General features: G+C 43.3%; 1 non-coding gene across 1 annotated transcript; it reads left to right on the top strand.

Moving 5' to 3' along the window:
- The first annotated feature begins 472 nt into the window (after positions 1-472).
- Trnas-uga (transfer RNA serine (anticodon UGA)) lies at positions 473-547 on the top strand. Its single transcript has one exon. It is a non-coding gene; the product is annotated as a tRNA-Ser (tRNA).
- The last annotated feature ends 17554 nt before the right edge of the window (positions 548-18101 follow it).

Here is an 18101-nt window from a genome sequence, read left to right as displayed (position 1 = left end):
TATTTCAGTACGAAAGCACTAACATTAGAACGGTGCTCGTTGATAGTAGACATTTTGCAAAATTTTTGCACGTATCGTTGTGGTAAGACACGTATTCAACAGAACATTTGGTCCAAGAATAGCAGCATCCGCAATGAGCAAATCGCGGTCAGGTTATATCACAGAACTGAAGTCAAATGCAATGATAAATTTTAAGTATCCCCTGATACAGATAATGTGACGTTTTCCTTGTTTTTTATCAGCTTGTTGAAATGAAATTTCCTGGAAGATTAAAACCGTGTGTCGGACCGAGACTCGAACTCGGGACCTTTGCCTTTTGCGGACAAGTGCTCTACCAACTGAGCTACCCAAGGACGACTCACACCGCGTCCTCACAGCTTTACTTCTGCCACTACCTCGTCTCTGTAAAGTTTGGAAGGTAGGACACGAGGTACTGGCAGAAGTAAAGCTGTGAGGACGGGGCGTGAGTCGTGTTTGGGTAGCTCAGTTGGTAGAGCACTTGCCCTTGAAAGGCAAAGGTCCCGAGTTCGAGTCTCAGTCCGGCACACAGTTTTAATCTGCCAGGAAGTTTCTTATCAGCGCACACTCCGCTGCAGAGTAAAAATCTGATTCAGCTTGTTGAAATGTTTTTTAAAAAACCATATCCCTATATGACTCCAGAAAGATTCAGCCAGGACGGCCAGTCTCAGTTGTACAGTAACTCTGGAGAACGTGGGACGAGTGCGTAGCTTGTTCAATGAAGAGCTCACTACATCAACCAGATATGCAGCGTAGCAACTAAGGATGTCACGACGGTCTGTCAAGGACAGTGACAGGGATAAAGAGTGGCGATATTCATTTGGAAATGAGCTGATTGAGGTCTTTTAAAATGAAACAACATTTATGGATCAGATGTGATTTGGTGATGAGGCACATCTCCACGTATGTGTAAAGAAACGGAACTAACGCCACTGGGCTACTGACAGTCCACATGTTCAAGCTGCTGCTCCACTTCATCAAGAATAGATCCCTGTCTAGTACGCAATCAGTGCATAGTGCGTTATTGGGCCCATTTTTATTGACGGTCCTGTCATAGCAGACAAAAGAGACAGTTACTGGAACAGGGCTTTGTACCGGTTGGACGACGCTGCCGAACGCTCTGAAACTACCGGTTCATTGAGGATAGAGCACGTACACACCGCAGCGCGAGAGCCTTCGATTTCTTTCAGGAGACGTTCGGAGATCAGATCGTTGTCCTGGACACCTTAGCATTCACTGGAGATGGTGTGGAATTGCCCCCTTGCAGTACCTATCTCAACCCGTGTGACTAATTCTAATGGGATTTTCTTAAGGACAGAATGATCAAAGACGCATCTGCAACGCTCCAGAATTTTGGTGCTGCACTTTCCAGAGAGATTTATGCAGTATAAAATAATGTCTTCAGAACGTTATCACTGAATTGAATGCAAGGCTCTACACACTTAATGCTGCAGAAGGAAATAACTTTGAAACTATTCTGTATTAAATTTTAGGTTGTCCGCTATAGCACAAATAACAAACAAGAATTTATAACTCGATCTTATGTTGTAGAACACAAAAACTTTCTAACACCCATTCTGCGCCACCCTGTAGTTTCAGCATGTATTTCAGCTTTTATAAAATTATTATCCTGTTTTCACTTTTGATGTTTTTAATTTTCAAGTAAGAAAGTATGCACCCGAAATTTTCAAAATCTGTATAAAATATCAGTTTTTTTTTAACTAAAGCGTTCGGTGTGCAGGCTGAAAAACTGGAGGAATTGATTAGTACGCATTAAGATGTGAGATTATTACAAAATATATCCTACGTTTCGATTTATTATAAAGTACATCGTATATGCTCCGTAAACACAGTGTACCTCAGTTCACATTATTTTCGTTGGCTTATTTGGTATTTGGCATTTAGTACATTACAGAGCCTTTCTTGCTACACAACACACCATTCAACATGATCGATACATATCCGGCATTTCTCGGATGTATATCTTCTATTACTTCATGTCCTCCTTCCCCCTCCTGCTGTCCACCTCCTCCTCTCTTTCCATTTGCTCCTCCACCCTCTTAAGTGTCCACCTCCTCCATCTGCCCCCCCCCCCCACCCCCAATTCTCTGTCGATCTTCTCCTGCCATTCTCTGTCCATAGGCACCTGACCGTACCCCCATCCCGCTCTCTCTCCACCTCCTCAAAAAAAAAAAAAAAAAGGTTCAAATGGCTCTGAGCACTATGGGACTTAACATCTGAGGTCATCAGTCCCCTACAACTTAGAACTGCTTAAACCTAACTAACCTAAGGACATCACACATGCCCGAGGCAGGATTCGAACCTGCGACCGTAGCATCAGCGCGGTTCCGCATCGAGTAAATCATCCAATTTTCTGAAGTTGTAATTATTTGTTTGTCTACACACGTATGTCACGTCTACTGCTTTCCTTCTTATTCGGATAGTTCGCGATGCGTCTCTTTTTGTCTTAGACTCTATTTACTGAAGAACGTCGTTTTTCTTTAAGAACAAAAATTACTAGTGAACACCAGAAGAAATGACCTTTTACGGAAAGACGTCGTATATCTACTCAACAACGCGAAGTTATGTTCTCTACACTTACTGATAAATCAGTGAAAGTGGAACGTAGGAAACTTGTGTGGTATGTAATTTCACGTACCGTACCATATAAGTCACTACACCTGGAGCAGACGGGAAAGTCACACAGACGTGATAATAAAGAGGTCAAAAGCAATAAAACTATTTCCTAACACAGAAGAAATCATTTCCACAACTATGGCTACATCTGTGCCACAAACGACAAGAATCTTCAACAGATTCGCTTTCGAAGCAAAAGTAATTACAAAAAAAAAAAATGTTAGTGTATTAAAAAGTCCAGTAAAGTGTGAGAATGGGGATCATTAAACTCCATGAAAAACTTTTCACGTGTCACTTTTCACGTGTCAGGGAAGCGTATACCAGAATAAGAACAGACAGCGACAGGTATCTTACCATGCGTGAAGTGTGTGCTTCTATTCTCTTGCTTTCAGCACAGTGAGCTACAGTTATACCTATATTTGAAAGCATTTCTTCAGAAGAAGTTGTCACTTGTATCATTCAATCAGTGAGACTCGGCTGTTTTTACATTTATTTCACGGATAATTCGTATCTCTTGGTAATTTACGAATGCACGGAACGCACAAATATATTAACTACTTACTTAATTAAGCAGAAAAATATTTAAAAAGAAACATTATCCTCATTACGCGACTGTGCCTGCTTTCTCACCGCTTGGAGCGCTAGTGTCGCTGTCAAACGGTAACAGCTTTCGCAGCAGTGTGTGTAGCGACTGTATGTATTAGATTATGCTTATAGCCATTACCCCCCCCCCCTACAGATACGTCAAAGATGAAATATATTTTGAAGATCAGCCCAAAATTACGGGAGCCTGTATCAGTGCCTGTATGAAGGTAAGTGTTCTTCCTCCTTCTCTTCGGTACGCGGCTATTGTGAAACCTGTTTCACGAATCCCCGAGGTCAGTTACGCTGTTTCCCTGCTTACGAATGGAGCTGTTAGGACTCACAATTGCGGCCGAAGAGAACTACAAGTGCACTGTTCCAGACAGTTGCCCTGTAATTCCTCGGCACTTTCCGATTATGTTCCGAGGCATCACAGAAATGCCAGCGAATGAAAGTGTTCCAGCGTAGTCAATGCAACGAGCTCAAGGTACATCTCTGAAGGACTTCAGCTAATGGGAGGTACGTTTAGGAAAGGATACATATCGATGCCGCTCATTGAGGAATATAGGGTTCTCCGTTTGATCAGATTCAATCTTTTCCTCGAAAACTACTGTGTGTTCGGTAAGATCAATATTGTAAACGACTCTACCTTCTTGATCTGGTACCGTTTTCCTAGATGCTACTCCAAGCGGGTGTAAAAATGAATGTGCGCAACGGAAAATAATAAAGGCTAAATGAAGATTTGGCCTTGTCTGACTACCCCCTGAAGCGGATCTTAGGATCTCTTAATGGACTTTAACATATAAATTACAACCTAAATATAAATGAATGATTAAGAAAATTAGACGGCCGCGGTGGTCTCGCGGTTCTAGGCGCTCAGTCCGGAACCGCGTGACTGCTACGGTCGCAGGTTCGAATCCTGCCTCGGGCATGGATGTGTGTGATGTCCTTAGGCTAGTTAGGTTTAAGTAGTTCTAAGTTCTAGGGGACTGATGACCACAGATGTTAAGTCCCATAGTGCTCAGAGCCATTTGAACCATTAGGAAAATTAATACTACTAAATGTTAAACGTTGTCCCTGCTTATATATTTATTGCAGATTCAAAAAAAATCTTTATATTATTGAGTTTACATTTACTAAGTAAAATTACTAATCAACTGCCCAACTCTGGCCCTTATTATGACTGCGCGATCTAATATCAATAACACAACATGACTGACATCATTTACGCACCAAACACTAGAAGACACTACCTTCAAAGATGATATATGGTGGCGTGGAACCTCAGTGGAAATAAACCAGCGTGATCACACCTGTTTAGCTTTAATAGCCCTAATAAGCCGAAGCAGTTTGCGATATCACCGTATGTATTGCGTTCGGTTCGTCGAAGTGATGGTTCTCGTAATCGTCTGCGACTATGGAAGAACTCCAGCCACATATAAACTCTTTCAAACGCTAGGACGGCAGAAGGCGGTCCTCTGACTAATATACTCTAATACTGTCTTCTCGTCTCTGTGTTCTACAGACAAGAAACGCGAACTCCCAGCCACAAGGACGGAGTTCAGATAACGTCTCAACGTAAGTATAAGCAGAGGAAGTGCTCTCAATTACTGAACGCTGCGTACTCAATGACGACTTCCAACCCGGAGCTGAAGTCCAGAATCATATAGGTTCGCAAAAGTATAGTGCCTAACTGTTCTAATTATAAACTCTCCTGAGAGCAAAGACAGCAAGTCCGTCTGTACCAACAAAGCTGATATCGAGCGACCGTCACACGGGTGCTCACTACGGAAGACCACGTCTCTCCACCGCTGGCCTCCCAGCAAGGTTCGGCTCCCCACCCTCATAATTCCGAAAACGAATCATATTCCCGAAACCACGGAATATTCTCTCTCTCTACAGCTTCTTCTGAATGCCGACCACCCATATTTTAGTCTTCTGTCGTCGAGTACGGAAAGTTTGCGAGGAAGAACCTATACTCCGACAATGGTAGGCTTCTGAGTAAAAATCCTTGGAAATAACCCAGCCAGCGTGGTTTCTGAGGTGACGCTTCCTCGTTCCTCTCAGCTGCGCCCAAGATTTTCGTAGTTTCCAAAATATAATCCTTCCCGTCCGACAGCCCCAGCGCTCAGGTGTCCCAACGTCCGTCTCCTAGTTCCTGTGTTAAGCAGGACCAACACACCTGTGTGGGCCTTCCACCCAGGGCCTGAGTTCCGCCTGCCATTCCATTTCCACCGTCACTCCAACCTCTACTAGTATGATAATAAAGACACTCCGTCACCTTTCATGCAATAAGCGTTAACAATTATTTAAAAGGCGTACGTGACAATGTCAGTCTCCTTTATATATTCATATAAACGATGTACAATCTATCACATGATACCTTATTGTGTTTGTAGGTCACGGCAAAGCATGTGGATGGGTGCTTTTAAGGTGCGAAATTATAGTGACCTTACAGTTTCAGTTCAATACTAGAAGGGCTATCAATAAGTAACGCAGCACATTGTTTTTCTCGGCCAGTTTAGGTTGAAAAAATGCGCAATTTGTTGTGGAACATATCTGCGCCTCATCCCCTATCGCTTCATGAAGTTCCAATAGGTGGCGGCGCTATACATAGACTCCAAAATGGCGTCAGTAACGGAGGTGCGTTCCAAACACACAGCTGAGTTTCTTTTGGCGGAAAACCCGAGTATCGTGGACATTCATAAGCGCTTGCAGAATGTCTACGGAGAACAAAAGCACGGCGAGTCTCTGGGCGAGGAGTCTATCATCATCGCAACAAGGTCACGCCAACCTGTCTCTCTCGCGTGCCACCCGGCCGCACACTGCTATTGCTGCAGTGATGGGACGAGCGGACACTCTCATTCGAGGTGATCGACTAATCACAATCAAACACCTCGCTGTACATCCGCACGTTCGTAGTGCTGACACACTCGTCCACCAGTCGGTGTACTCAAAGGTGTGTGACTGCTGAGTTCCTCGCCCCCTAACGGAAGACCATAAAGCGCAAAGAATTCTGTGCAGAATTGCTTCCTCGTTACGAGGCTGATCGTGACAATTTTTTCCGAAAATTGTCTCAGATGATGAAACATGGGTTCATCACTTTGAACTGGAAACAAAAGAACAATCCACGGAATGGCGCTATACCACGTCTCGTACGAAGAAAAGTTCATAGCCGCACTCTCAGTCGGTAAAGTCAAGGCGGGGGGTTCAATGAACCACCTTCATGCTGTCTCTCTATCGTTCCACTCTCGAGCAGCACGCGGAAAATCGAGCACTTAAATTTTTCTGTGCGAGCCCTGATTTCTCTTATTTTATCGTGATGATCATTTCTCCCTATGTAGGTGGAGGCCAACAGAATGTTTTCGCAATCGGAGGAGAAAACTGGTGATTGAAATTTCATGAGAAGATCCCGTCGCAACGAAAAAAGACTTCGTTTTAATGATTGCCACTCCAATTCACGTATCATGTCTGTGACACTATCTCCCCTATTTCGTAATAATACAAAACGAGCTTCCCTTCTTTGTACTTTTTCGATGTCATCCGTCAGTCCCACCTGAAGCGGATCCCACACCGCACAGCAGTACTCCAGAATAGGTCGGACAAGCGTAGTGTATGCAGTCTCTTTGGTACACCTGTTGCAGCTTCTAAGTGTTCTGCTAATGAATCGCAGTCTTTGGTTTTCTCTACCCACAATATTATCTATGTGATCGTTCCAATTTAGGTTATTTGTAACTGTAATCCCTAAGTATTTAGTTGAATTCACAGCCCTCAGGTTTGTGTGACTTATCTCGTAATAGAAATTTAGCTGATTTCTTTTAGTACTCATGAGAATAACGTCGCACGTTTCTTTATTCAGGGTCAATTGCCAGTTTTCGCACCATACAGACATCTTATCTAAATCATTTTGCAAGTCGATTTGATCATCTGATGACTTTACAGGACGGTAAATCAAAGCATCATCTGCATACAATCTAAGACGGCTACTCAGATTGTGTCCTATGTTGTTAATATAGATCAGGAACAATAGAGGGCCTATAACACTTCCTTGGGGAACGCCGGATATTACTTCTGTTTTACGCGAAGACTTTCCGTCTGTTACTACGATCTGTGACCTTTCTGACAGGAAATCACGAATCTAGTCGCACAACTGAGGCGATACTCCGTAGGCACGCAGTTTGGGTAGAATACGATTGTGAGGAACGGTGTCGAAAGCCCTTTGGAAGTCTAAGCATATGGAATCAATTTGACATCCGCTGTCGATAGCACTTCATGAGTATAAAGAGCTAGTTGTGTTTCACAAGAACAATATTTTCTGAATGCGTGCTGACTATATGTCAATAAAAATCGACGTTAGTGATATAGGCCTGTAATTCAGCGGATTATTCCTACTTTCCTTTTTGGGTATTGGTGTGGCTTGAGCAATTTTCCAGTCTTTGGGTACGTACCTTTCTGTGAGCGAGTGGGTGTATATAATTGCTAGATATGAAGCTATTTTATCAACATACTCTGAGAGGAACCTGACTGGTATACAATCTGGACCGGAGGCCTTGCCTTTATTAAGTGATTTAAGCTACTTTGTTACACCGAGGATATCTGTTTCTACGTTACTCATCTTGGCAGTTGTTCTTGATTGGAATTCATGAATATTTACTTCGTCTTCTTTGGTGAAGAAGTTTCGGAAAACCGTGTTTAAAAGCTCTGCTTTAGTGGCACTGTCATCAGTGACTTCACCGTTGTTATGGCGCAGTGAAGGTATTGATTGTGTCTTGATGTCCTCCTCCGTGGTGCCACGATCAACTCTGAAGTGTAAGTGAGGTGAAGTTACGCACATATTTGATTCCTTGGAAGTGAAGCATAGATAGCGCTTATCTCTAGACTTAAATTTTCATTTTTATATTTTTTAATTATATAATTCCAAAATTATCGCACATCTGCAACACATTTCTGTTAGACGTTACGAATGGCGTGAAACTATCATAAAATTGCATTCCTTCGAATAAAATGATTTGTGATGTTAATCTGTCAATTCTTTTCCTGTTTTCTTACATAGCGATATTTCGTACTTTCGGAGTTTCGCATTATTGTAAACAGTCTTATTGAATGTGACTGGTTACAAAAAGTTAAACGAAGCGATTCAAACATTGTAGTTAAATTAGGCGTACACAATTATCGTAAACTAATCATCCAACGAAAATACTGAGGCAAAATTTCAATTTTTTCACTACACTGTTTCTTTAAACGCTCACTGTAAACAAACTATTCGGCCAATTCTTGTGTTGTCATTGGTTTCGAAGTAATAAATGAGAATCTTTAAACAGTATTGTATTGTATGTTAACCGGAGGCCTATAAACGACGGAGAGGCTCCGTCCCTGCCGCAGTCGCAGTGGTCCACAACCCCACGACGATTACTGCAGTCCACTTCACTCTTCATGGTGGTGTACGCGTAAGTGGAGAACTTTGCGCAGCAATCGCCGACTTAGTGTAGCTGAGGCGGAATAATTGGGACCAGCCCGCATTCGCCGAGGCAGACGGAAAACCGCCTAAAAACCTTCCACAGACTGGCCAGCTCACCGGACATCGACACGAGTCCGCCGGGCGGATTCGTGCCGGGGACCAGGCGCTCTTCCCAATACAGAAAGCCGTACGTTAGATCAAAAGGCTAACCGGGCGGGCATCTTTAAACAGTAGTAATGGAGGTTAGCAAAACCTTAGAAGACCAACTCGTACTTATTCTCTTTGCCTTTCTGCCTTTTTCTTTCTTTTCAATTGCCCATTCTGTCTAGTTCTGACGAAATCTGCATTACAAATGTGTCTCCTGGTAGCTCACGTTCAGCAGTGATTGGCAGCTGTGAGTAATACGAAGTCTGACTATAAAAGAACGGGATGTAGTGGATCATATTAGTTTTTCTCTCGCTCTTTTCTTTTTTATACATACAGGGTGTTACAAAAAGGTACGGCCAAACTTTCAGGAAACATTCCTCACACACAAATAAAGAAAAGATGTTATGTGGACATGTGTCCGGAAACGTTTAATTTCCATGTTAGAGCTCATTTTAGTTTCGTCAGGATGTACTGTACTTCCTCGATTCGCCGCCAGTTGGCCCAATTGAAGGAAGGTAATGTTGAATTCGGTGCTTGTGTTGACATGCAACTCATTGCTCTACAGTACTAGCATCAAGCACATCAGTACGTAGCATCAACAGGTTAGTGTTCATCACGAACGTGGTTTTGCAGTCAGTGCAATGTTTACAAATGCGGAGTTGGCAGATGCCCATTTGATGTATGGATTAGCACGGGGCAATAGCCGTGGCGCGGTACGTTTGTATTGAGACAGATTTACAGAACGAAGGTGTCCCGACAGAAAGACGTTCGAAGCAATTGATCGGCGTCTTAGGGAGCACGGAACATTCCAGCCTATGACTCGCGACTGGGGAAGACCTAGAACGACGAGGACACCTGCAATGGACGAGGCAATTCTTCGTGCAGTTGACGATAATCCTAATGTCAGCGTCAGAGAAGTTGCTGCTGTACAAGGTAACGTTGACCACGTCACTGTATGGAGAGTGCTACGGGAGAACCAGTTGTTTTCGTACCATGTACAGCGTGTGCAGGCACTATCAGCAGCTGATTGGCCTCCACGGGTACACTTCTGCGAATGGTTCATCCAACAATGTGTCAATCCTCATTTCAGTGCATATGTTCTCTTTACGGATGAGGCTTCATTCCAACGTGATCAAATTGCAAATTCTCACAATCAACATGTGTGGGCTGACGAGAATCCGCACGAAATTGTGCAATAACGTCATCAACACACATTTTCTGTGAACGTTTGGGCAGGCATTGTTGGTGATGTCTTGATTGGGCCTTATGTTCTTCCACCTACGCTCAATGGAGCACGTTATCGTGATTTCATACGGGATACTCTACCTGTACTGCTAGAACATGTGCCTTTACAAGTACGACACAACATGTGGTTCATGCACGATGGAGCACCTGCACATTTAAGTCGAAGTGTTCGTACGCTTCTCAACAACAGATTCGATGACCGATGGATTGGTAGAGGCGGACCAATTCCATGGTCTCCACGCTCTTCTGACCTCAGCCCTCTTGACTTTCATTCATAGAGCATTTGAAAGCTCTTGTCTACGCAACCCCGTTACCAAATGTAGAGACTCTTCGTGCTCATATTGTGGACGGCTGTGATACAATACGCCATTCTCCAGGGCTGCATCAGCGCATCAGGTATTCGATGCGACAGAGGGTGGGTGCATGTATCCTCGCTAACGGAGGACATTTTGAACATTTCCTGTCACAAAGTGTTTGAAGTCAGGCTGATACGTTCTGTTGCTGTGTGTTTCCATTCCATGATTAATGTGATTTGAAGAAAAGTAATAAAATGAGCTCTAACATGGAAAGTAAGCGTTTCCGGACACATGTCCACATAACATATTTTCTTTCTTTGTGTGTGAGGAATGTTTCCTGAAAGTTTGGCCGTACCTTTTTGTAACACCCTGTATAAGATATTTTGTGGCAAAGATAATATTTTCAAAGAGTAGAGATACGCTCTTCAATTGATTAATTTCTGTATCTTCACCTGTTTGTCTCTATAAGAGGTAGTAAGGGCGGTTCCGCCATTTTAGTATTGTGCAAAATGTGTATTCTGACTGTACGTTAAAGAAGTGTTATACAAGTTATTAGAGAGACGACGTTTATATATGGATATATATCTGTTCATCATCTGCACCGCACCGACAATCCTACACCAAGAGGATCGAAGCAGACAAAAGGAATTTGTGTGAGCAGAGAAGTGGCGATCCAATGCACAAAGGCGATAACGAGAAGTACGTAAATTTGAATCATGAATGTTGATCTTAAATGTATTGAATATTGAAGGTCTGTTGATATTAGTGCCAGTTAAAGTTTACTCAGGATATTTGCACCTTCCAATTTCTTTCAATTATTCTTTCCAATTTTTTGAAATTAGTCAAGCAGCAATTTTTAATCATTTTCCATTAAATATTATATTTTATGCCCCCCCCCCTCCCACCCTATTCAGCCACTATTTAGGGAATATTTCTGTAAAGCATTTTACTCAGAAAACTTACACATTTAGTTAATGGCACCCTCAGTATATTCCCCTCCTTTATCCCTACAACGATTCACGGGGATTTTCCATTGATGGAAAAATCTTCCTCTGTGAGTTCCTTCATGTCATTTGCCGCTTTTTCTTTCACGCTTTCAACAGACCGAAATCTTGTTCCATTTAATCCAGATTTGATCTTCGAGAATAGATAAAAGTCACATGGTGCTACGTCACGGGAATAAGATGGTTGGTCTGACACTGGGATGCTGCACTTCGCTAGAAATGTCTTTACAGACAATGCGGTATGAGCCGGTGCGACGTCTTTATGCAGAACCCATGACTTAAGCAATGTGTGTTGCTTTTGCTTATTTTTTCACTAAGTTGAGCATTCTTCAAGGTAGTATCGTTGATTAATGGTTTGAACTTCAGGAACCCAGTGACAATACACAGTTTCATGAATATCGAAAGAGCCAATCATCATCGCTTTGAATCTTGAATTGCTCATATGAGCTTTATTTCCTCTCTGCTACGTTAGGCACTTCCAACGCATGGATTGGTGCTTAGTTTCTGGATCACACGAGTAAATGAAGAACAAAGATTCGACAAACGTTATCATTCTTTACGAGAAATTAGTATAAATTTCATTGCTCTTTAAAGTGTAAATACAAATATTTTCACCAGCTTCTTTTTGAACGATCTTGAGTGAAAAACTGCCTATTGTCTCCTGTCTCAGCCGGCACGGTTGTTCAACGTGTTCGGTCAGAGAGCTGGTCCTGGTTGGCGTTTGTAATAAAAAACTGAGTGAAAGAATCAGCAACGAACTTGAACGGATGTCATGTGATGTCCGCAATGACCAAACACAACGATCAACAAAAAAAAAAAAAAAAGTTCACCACCGGCAACGGAGGGTGAAGCTTTGACAATGCCAGCCACTCGTGCTGGCGAAACGTCTGTAAAATCATTAGATGAACGTCGCACGAAGAACCCGAGACAGAAGCCAATAGGCAGTTTGTCGACAAGTGGCCACGAAAGCCTTAACAATTTTGGATCGTGAGAGTTTTCGGCACCAGTTTCGCACACTCTTTTTTATGTTTAATTGGTTACGTAAAAATCTGTCTTACGCATTCTTTCTAAATTCCTACAGTTTCAGCAACTAATAAGATAGTCAACTGAAGCAACTAATAAGATAGTCAATTGACGGTCTGATCCAATCAGATTACCTATTTTTGATATTTTCAACCATTTTCGATATTAAAGAGTGTACGTGAGTCATCTTCAACTTCATCTCGACCATCTTGCCAATGCTTGAGCGCCTCAGAAACTCGTGTACGTAACGAATAGTCTTCGTCATACACTTCCTTTAGTAAATGATAGGTTTCAGTAGCAGCTATTCCAAGTTTGATGTAAAGCTTCACAATTCGTTGCTCTATTATTACACTTATCACTTCTGGCAAAGCAAAAAAACAGCTCTTATACGAGTACAAAAGAGCCGGCCGCTGTGGACGAGCGTTTCTAGGCACTGCAGTCCTGATCCGCGCTGCTGCTACGGTCGCAGGTTCGAATCCTGCCTCGGGCATGGATGTGTGTGATGTCCTTAGGTTAGTTAGGTTTACGTAGTTCTAAGTCTAGGGGACTGATTACCTCAGATGTGAAGTCTCATAGTGCTTAGAGCCATTTGAACCAAAACATGAGTACAAAAGAAGGCTACGGACGCGCGGTTAGAGGCGCCATGTCACTGACTGCGCGGCCCCTACCGCCGGAGGTTCGAGTCCTCTCTCGGGGCATGGATGTGTGTGTCGTTCTTAGGATGAGTTAGTTTAAGTAGTGTGTACATCTAGGTACCGATGACCTCAGCAGTTTGGTCCCTTAGGAATTCACACGCATTTGAACATTTTGAAGGCTACGGCCACACTGATTGTCTACAGACTAAGGATGGGAAAAACCGACGGGTTAAAACAGATACCGGTATTTTAGTTCCGAATAACCGGAATTTTTCGGTATCTGTTTTGTCTCGATTATAACACTTGTTCTTAGTTCTTACCAAAACCGGGTAAAAAAATCGAAAAGCCATAGCAGCTATGCTAAAATTTTTGGATTTTAAATAAACCATTTTTAAAAAACCAGTAATTTTTATGCCTGAATTTACATTGTTTTAAAATGTTGCGTTATTATAGAAAACGGAAAAAGCGGCCAGTACTGTTTTAATAAGAATGCCGATAGAAACCAGAACAAACACATGGCATGAGAATTGGTACAGCATGTCTGAGACAATAATGTATATGTTACCATGTGGTGTGGCCCATTTGATACTTGAGTGTGGAAGACTTGCCGCAACTGGTCTAAATGGTAGTTTCTTGCTGTCGTCATCCTACGTCAGTTGCGTTACCGAATGGTACCATCACTAATTTGGAAGTATTTTACGAAGTGCGGTATCGATGAAGTACAGCGCTCCACTTGCTTTAAAAGATTAAAAACTGCACGGGCCACAACAAACTTGCGACATCATACGAGGAGGAAACTAGTTTACAATAACAATAGAAAGTAACTGACCTGTTGCCTGTGACTACATAAAATGCCTTGATCTGCTTATAGCCCTTTAAAACGAACAAATTAACACATAAAAGAAGTTCTTCATCCTCAGTTTTCACCCTGTATCACTGATTAGTAATGCCCAAGCACTATGATCTTCGATTACAGTATAATTTTTGAGCAGAGTTTCACAAATTTAGAATCTGTACAATAAAACTGCGGTGATTTTTTTTTTCGACAAATGGAGCGCATGGTGAATGACCTGCGTTTTCTTTTATTTGCCTATTTAATTTAATATTTTGATTTCATGAATCTTGAAACTGACGAAGCCAAAATGTTTCGACGTTTGTTACAGGGAATAAATCACGCTTCACAGCTATTGGTCATTCATCTTTGGCGCATACGTATTTTGTGAAAGGATCAGTGAAAGCCACACCCCGTATGTGATGCCAGCGGCTGCAGACTCGCGTAGCATTACGCGTGCCTGCCAGCCCGTGGTCATGTTAGCGGGGTGGTGTGCCGCCGCTTGTTTTGTCTTGCGTAGCTTTGTTGTGCATTCCCATCAGCGGCCCCACCTCAATGTCCGCCTGATTCTCCGTTGCACCACACAGCACCCACGACGTATTATTTAGTTACTTGCAACTACAACTGACTTGCAACAAACTCGCTCTCGTGTTATACCTGAACTCTGTAGCCGTATTTCTATTTTTAAATTGTATTGCAAGGTATCTGTGCTACAAAACTTGTGTAGGACTAATTAAATGCCACGTTAGTAACATTTCGGCATCGAACATCACGTCCAAAACGTCGTTTCTCGTCTTGGCCTACAACAGTACAGACGCGAACTACAGTACAGTCATAGTCCTAATGCAGAAGCGGAACGCTTTACTTGACGTCCAAAGGGACAAAGTCATTCGCTTTCGTGCCAAGGGTGGAAGCATAGCCTATGCCTGTGAACTGATAGCGTTTCGCCATGGTTAAAGTACGAGGGTTATTCCAAAAGTAAGGTCCGGTTATAAAAAAAAAATCAAAACTAAAATGTTTTTTCAAAACAATTGTTTTATTTACATTCCTTACATCTTTATCTATTTTTCTACATAACTTCCATACTTATTTAAACATTTGTCACATCGTTCAACAAGCTTTTGAATGCCCATGTTATAGAAATCGGCCGCCTGTGACGATAACCAGTCCTTAACTGCTTCTTTCACTTCATCATCTGTGTCGAAGCGCTTGCCGCCGAGAAACTCCTTTAAGTAACGGAACAGGTGGAAATCACTTGGCGCTAGGTCCGGACTGTAAGGAGGATGGTCCATCTGTTCCCATCCAAATTTCTTGATCAGAGCTTGCGTTTCATTTGCAGTGTGGGGTCTGGCATTGTCATGCAACAACAAGATTCCAGACGACAAAAGACCACGTCGCTTATTCTGGATTGCACGTCGAAGTTTAGTCAGGGTAGCGCAGTAGGCGGCTTTATTAATCGTTGTTCCTCTCTCCATAAAGTCGACTAACAATACTCCACGTCTATCCCAGAACACAGTCGCCATAACCTTACGTGTTGAGATTGTCTGCTTTGCCTTGACCTTGACTGGCGATGACGTGTGACGCCATTGCATTGACTGACGTTTAGACTCTGGATTGATGTGAGAAACCCATGTCTCATCCCCTGTGACAACATTGTCTAAAAGACTGTCACCTTCCTTATGATATCGCTCCAAAAAATCAAGAGCAAAAGCCATTCTTTTCATTCGTTGGGGCTCAGTAAGCAGCCTGGGAACCCAACGGGCACACAATTTGTGAAACTTCAAATGTTCAGACACAATTCTGTACAAAGTTGTTCTACTCACATTCGGAAAATGCATGTCTACGTCTGTAATAGTGAATCGGCGATCTTCACGAATTTTTTTGTCAACCGCATTGACCAAATCGTCTGAAATCACTGATGGTCGGCCACACCGTGGTTCATCGTGCACATTATCCCGTCCTTCATTAAAAGCTCGCACCCACTTGCGCACTTTACTGTCGCTCATTATGTTAGGACCGTACACTTCAGTAATCTGCCGATGGATTTCCGCCGCTGAATTGTTTCTTGCAGACAAAAACCGTATCACTGCCCTTACTTCACAATCGGCGGGCTGATCAATTGTCTTGAACTACACTCAGCAACAGTAACAAAGCGAATGGCGGCGTTTGACGCGCAAGGCTTGCCGGGAGTCGGCGCGCATGCGTGTTTTGTCATTGGCGCCAAATTTCAATAGTTACGGCGAATCGGACCTTACTTTTGGAATAACCCTCGTATATCGTGCATGGCAGCAGCATAGGCGCTACTCTTCAGCCGAGAGACATTAAATACATAACAGGAAGCCATTTTAAACAACATAAAGGAAACAAATATGGCGGAACATAATGGAAGAGAGCACACAAAATGGGGTGACAATAAAAACGGAGATAAAAATCTAAAAAAGTATTTTACACAAAAAACTACACACTTTAAGGAGTAAAAGAACACAAGGTGAAGTAAGGGCGGAGCATAAAAGTTGCAGAATGAGTAAAACAGCCACGCGATGGGCGGCATAACACAGAACAATCACGGACAGCGAAACTATGTGCAAGCTTAGTGCACGATTAAAACCACAGCACTTGACGTCACTGTAGAATGACACCGAACACAACACTGATGTAGCACACTGATGATGAAGGACCAGCTGGGAGAATCTGCCAAGGATAGGGATACGAGAAAGAAGGGAAGAAAGGGGGGCAAGAGGCAGTACTAGAAGGGGGAGGAGAGGAGGGAGAGGGTGGGGTCGCCGAAAGGGGCCGAGGAGGGAAGGACGGGAGAGGAAAACAGCTGAGGAGGGAGTGCAGAGACTCACGGTGGGGGGGGGGGGGGGGGAGGAGGAGGAGGAAAAGGCACTCTGGGGGAAGGAGGGGACAGGAAAGGGGGGCGTGAGGAGGGGGGGGCAAATAAAACACATATGTGTATATTTAATTGTCAAGGCACAAACTCCCATAAGATAAAAACATATAATAACCTCACCATAAGTGTATCAAGTGCAGCAAGCTTCCATATGGAATGCAGCACATAATTTTACAATGTACCAAAAAAGAATCTCAAAACACACTGTACTCTCATGAAGGACTGATGCACTACTAACTTGCTAACAACACATTGCTCCATTTGCCTAGTAACCCATTCTGTCACTAGAGGCCATGAACATAGTATAGAAAGACAAGAAATAAAACAAGACCTTCATAATATAAGGTAACACGCCCTACATGGCACCACAGTCATGTTTTAACGACACAAAGCCTACAATAGACTCAGTCTCCTGAAACTCCTGTCCAGCTGCACATGGGGACTGCATCCTTCCACAATCCTTCACACTGACAAATCCTTGATCCACTCCGTCCTTTGTTATGCAAGCATCACTTGGATTTCCATCCCTACCAGATTCTATAAAGCCCTCCAAATCCTAGAATGCCATGCACTCCGCCTCGCTTGCTGTATCCGCCTTCCGTCACTGCGACACGCAACCTCTATGACCTCATCCCCTTTTTGCCCGCCTTCTTCTTTTCCTTGAACATATCAGCACCCTGTACATCGTCTGCTGCCTCGATCCCTGCCACCTCCTGGTGTCCCCCTTCCTCTCCACCCCCAGCCTGTTACTGTGTCTTTACTGTTGTGTCCTGCCCTCTCTCCATCTCCACACCCTCCATCTCCTTTACCAACACAACTTCCAGCACCTATCCCTCCCAGATGATGAGCTTCGCCCTGACATCTACCCCTCCTACCAACTATAACCTCACATATCCCCTCCTCCTCCACAGGCCTCCCTCTCCCCTCCTCTTTCCCTGAGCAGTTTCCCTACCTCCTATGGCCCCTCTTTCCTGTGCCCCCCTTCTGTGTCTCTGCATTTCTTCCTGCCTTGCCTACCCTCTTTCTACCCCACCCTGCCCATCTCCTGCCTCATGGTGCACCCCCACTCACTTTTTTTCTCGCACCCCGTCCAGCCCGACGCCCACTGCACCTTCCCCTCCCCCCTTTTTCCATCCTCTCAGGCCTACCATCCTTCGACAGGTCCCTTTCGTCTGATTTTATTCTTTGTGTGTGCTCCATCACTAACAATGGTTTTTCAACTGTCTCTCGCTCTTTCTGTTTTTATACTGTGGCTGGATTTTAACTTGTGAGACTTTAGTGTATTTTAAGTGTCCCACAAATTGACAACTGGGTTATTTTAACTGTATGTC

Source organism: Schistocerca serialis, chromosome 8, assembly GCF_023864345.2.
Source record: "Schistocerca serialis cubense isolate TAMUIC-IGC-003099 chromosome 8, iqSchSeri2.2, whole genome shotgun sequence".
Classification (NCBI taxonomy): Eukaryota; Metazoa; Arthropoda; class Insecta; order Orthoptera; family Acrididae; genus Schistocerca; species Schistocerca serialis.
The sequence above is the reverse complement of the archived record's forward strand: the minus strand, read 5'-3'. Positions and strand labels throughout refer to the sequence as shown.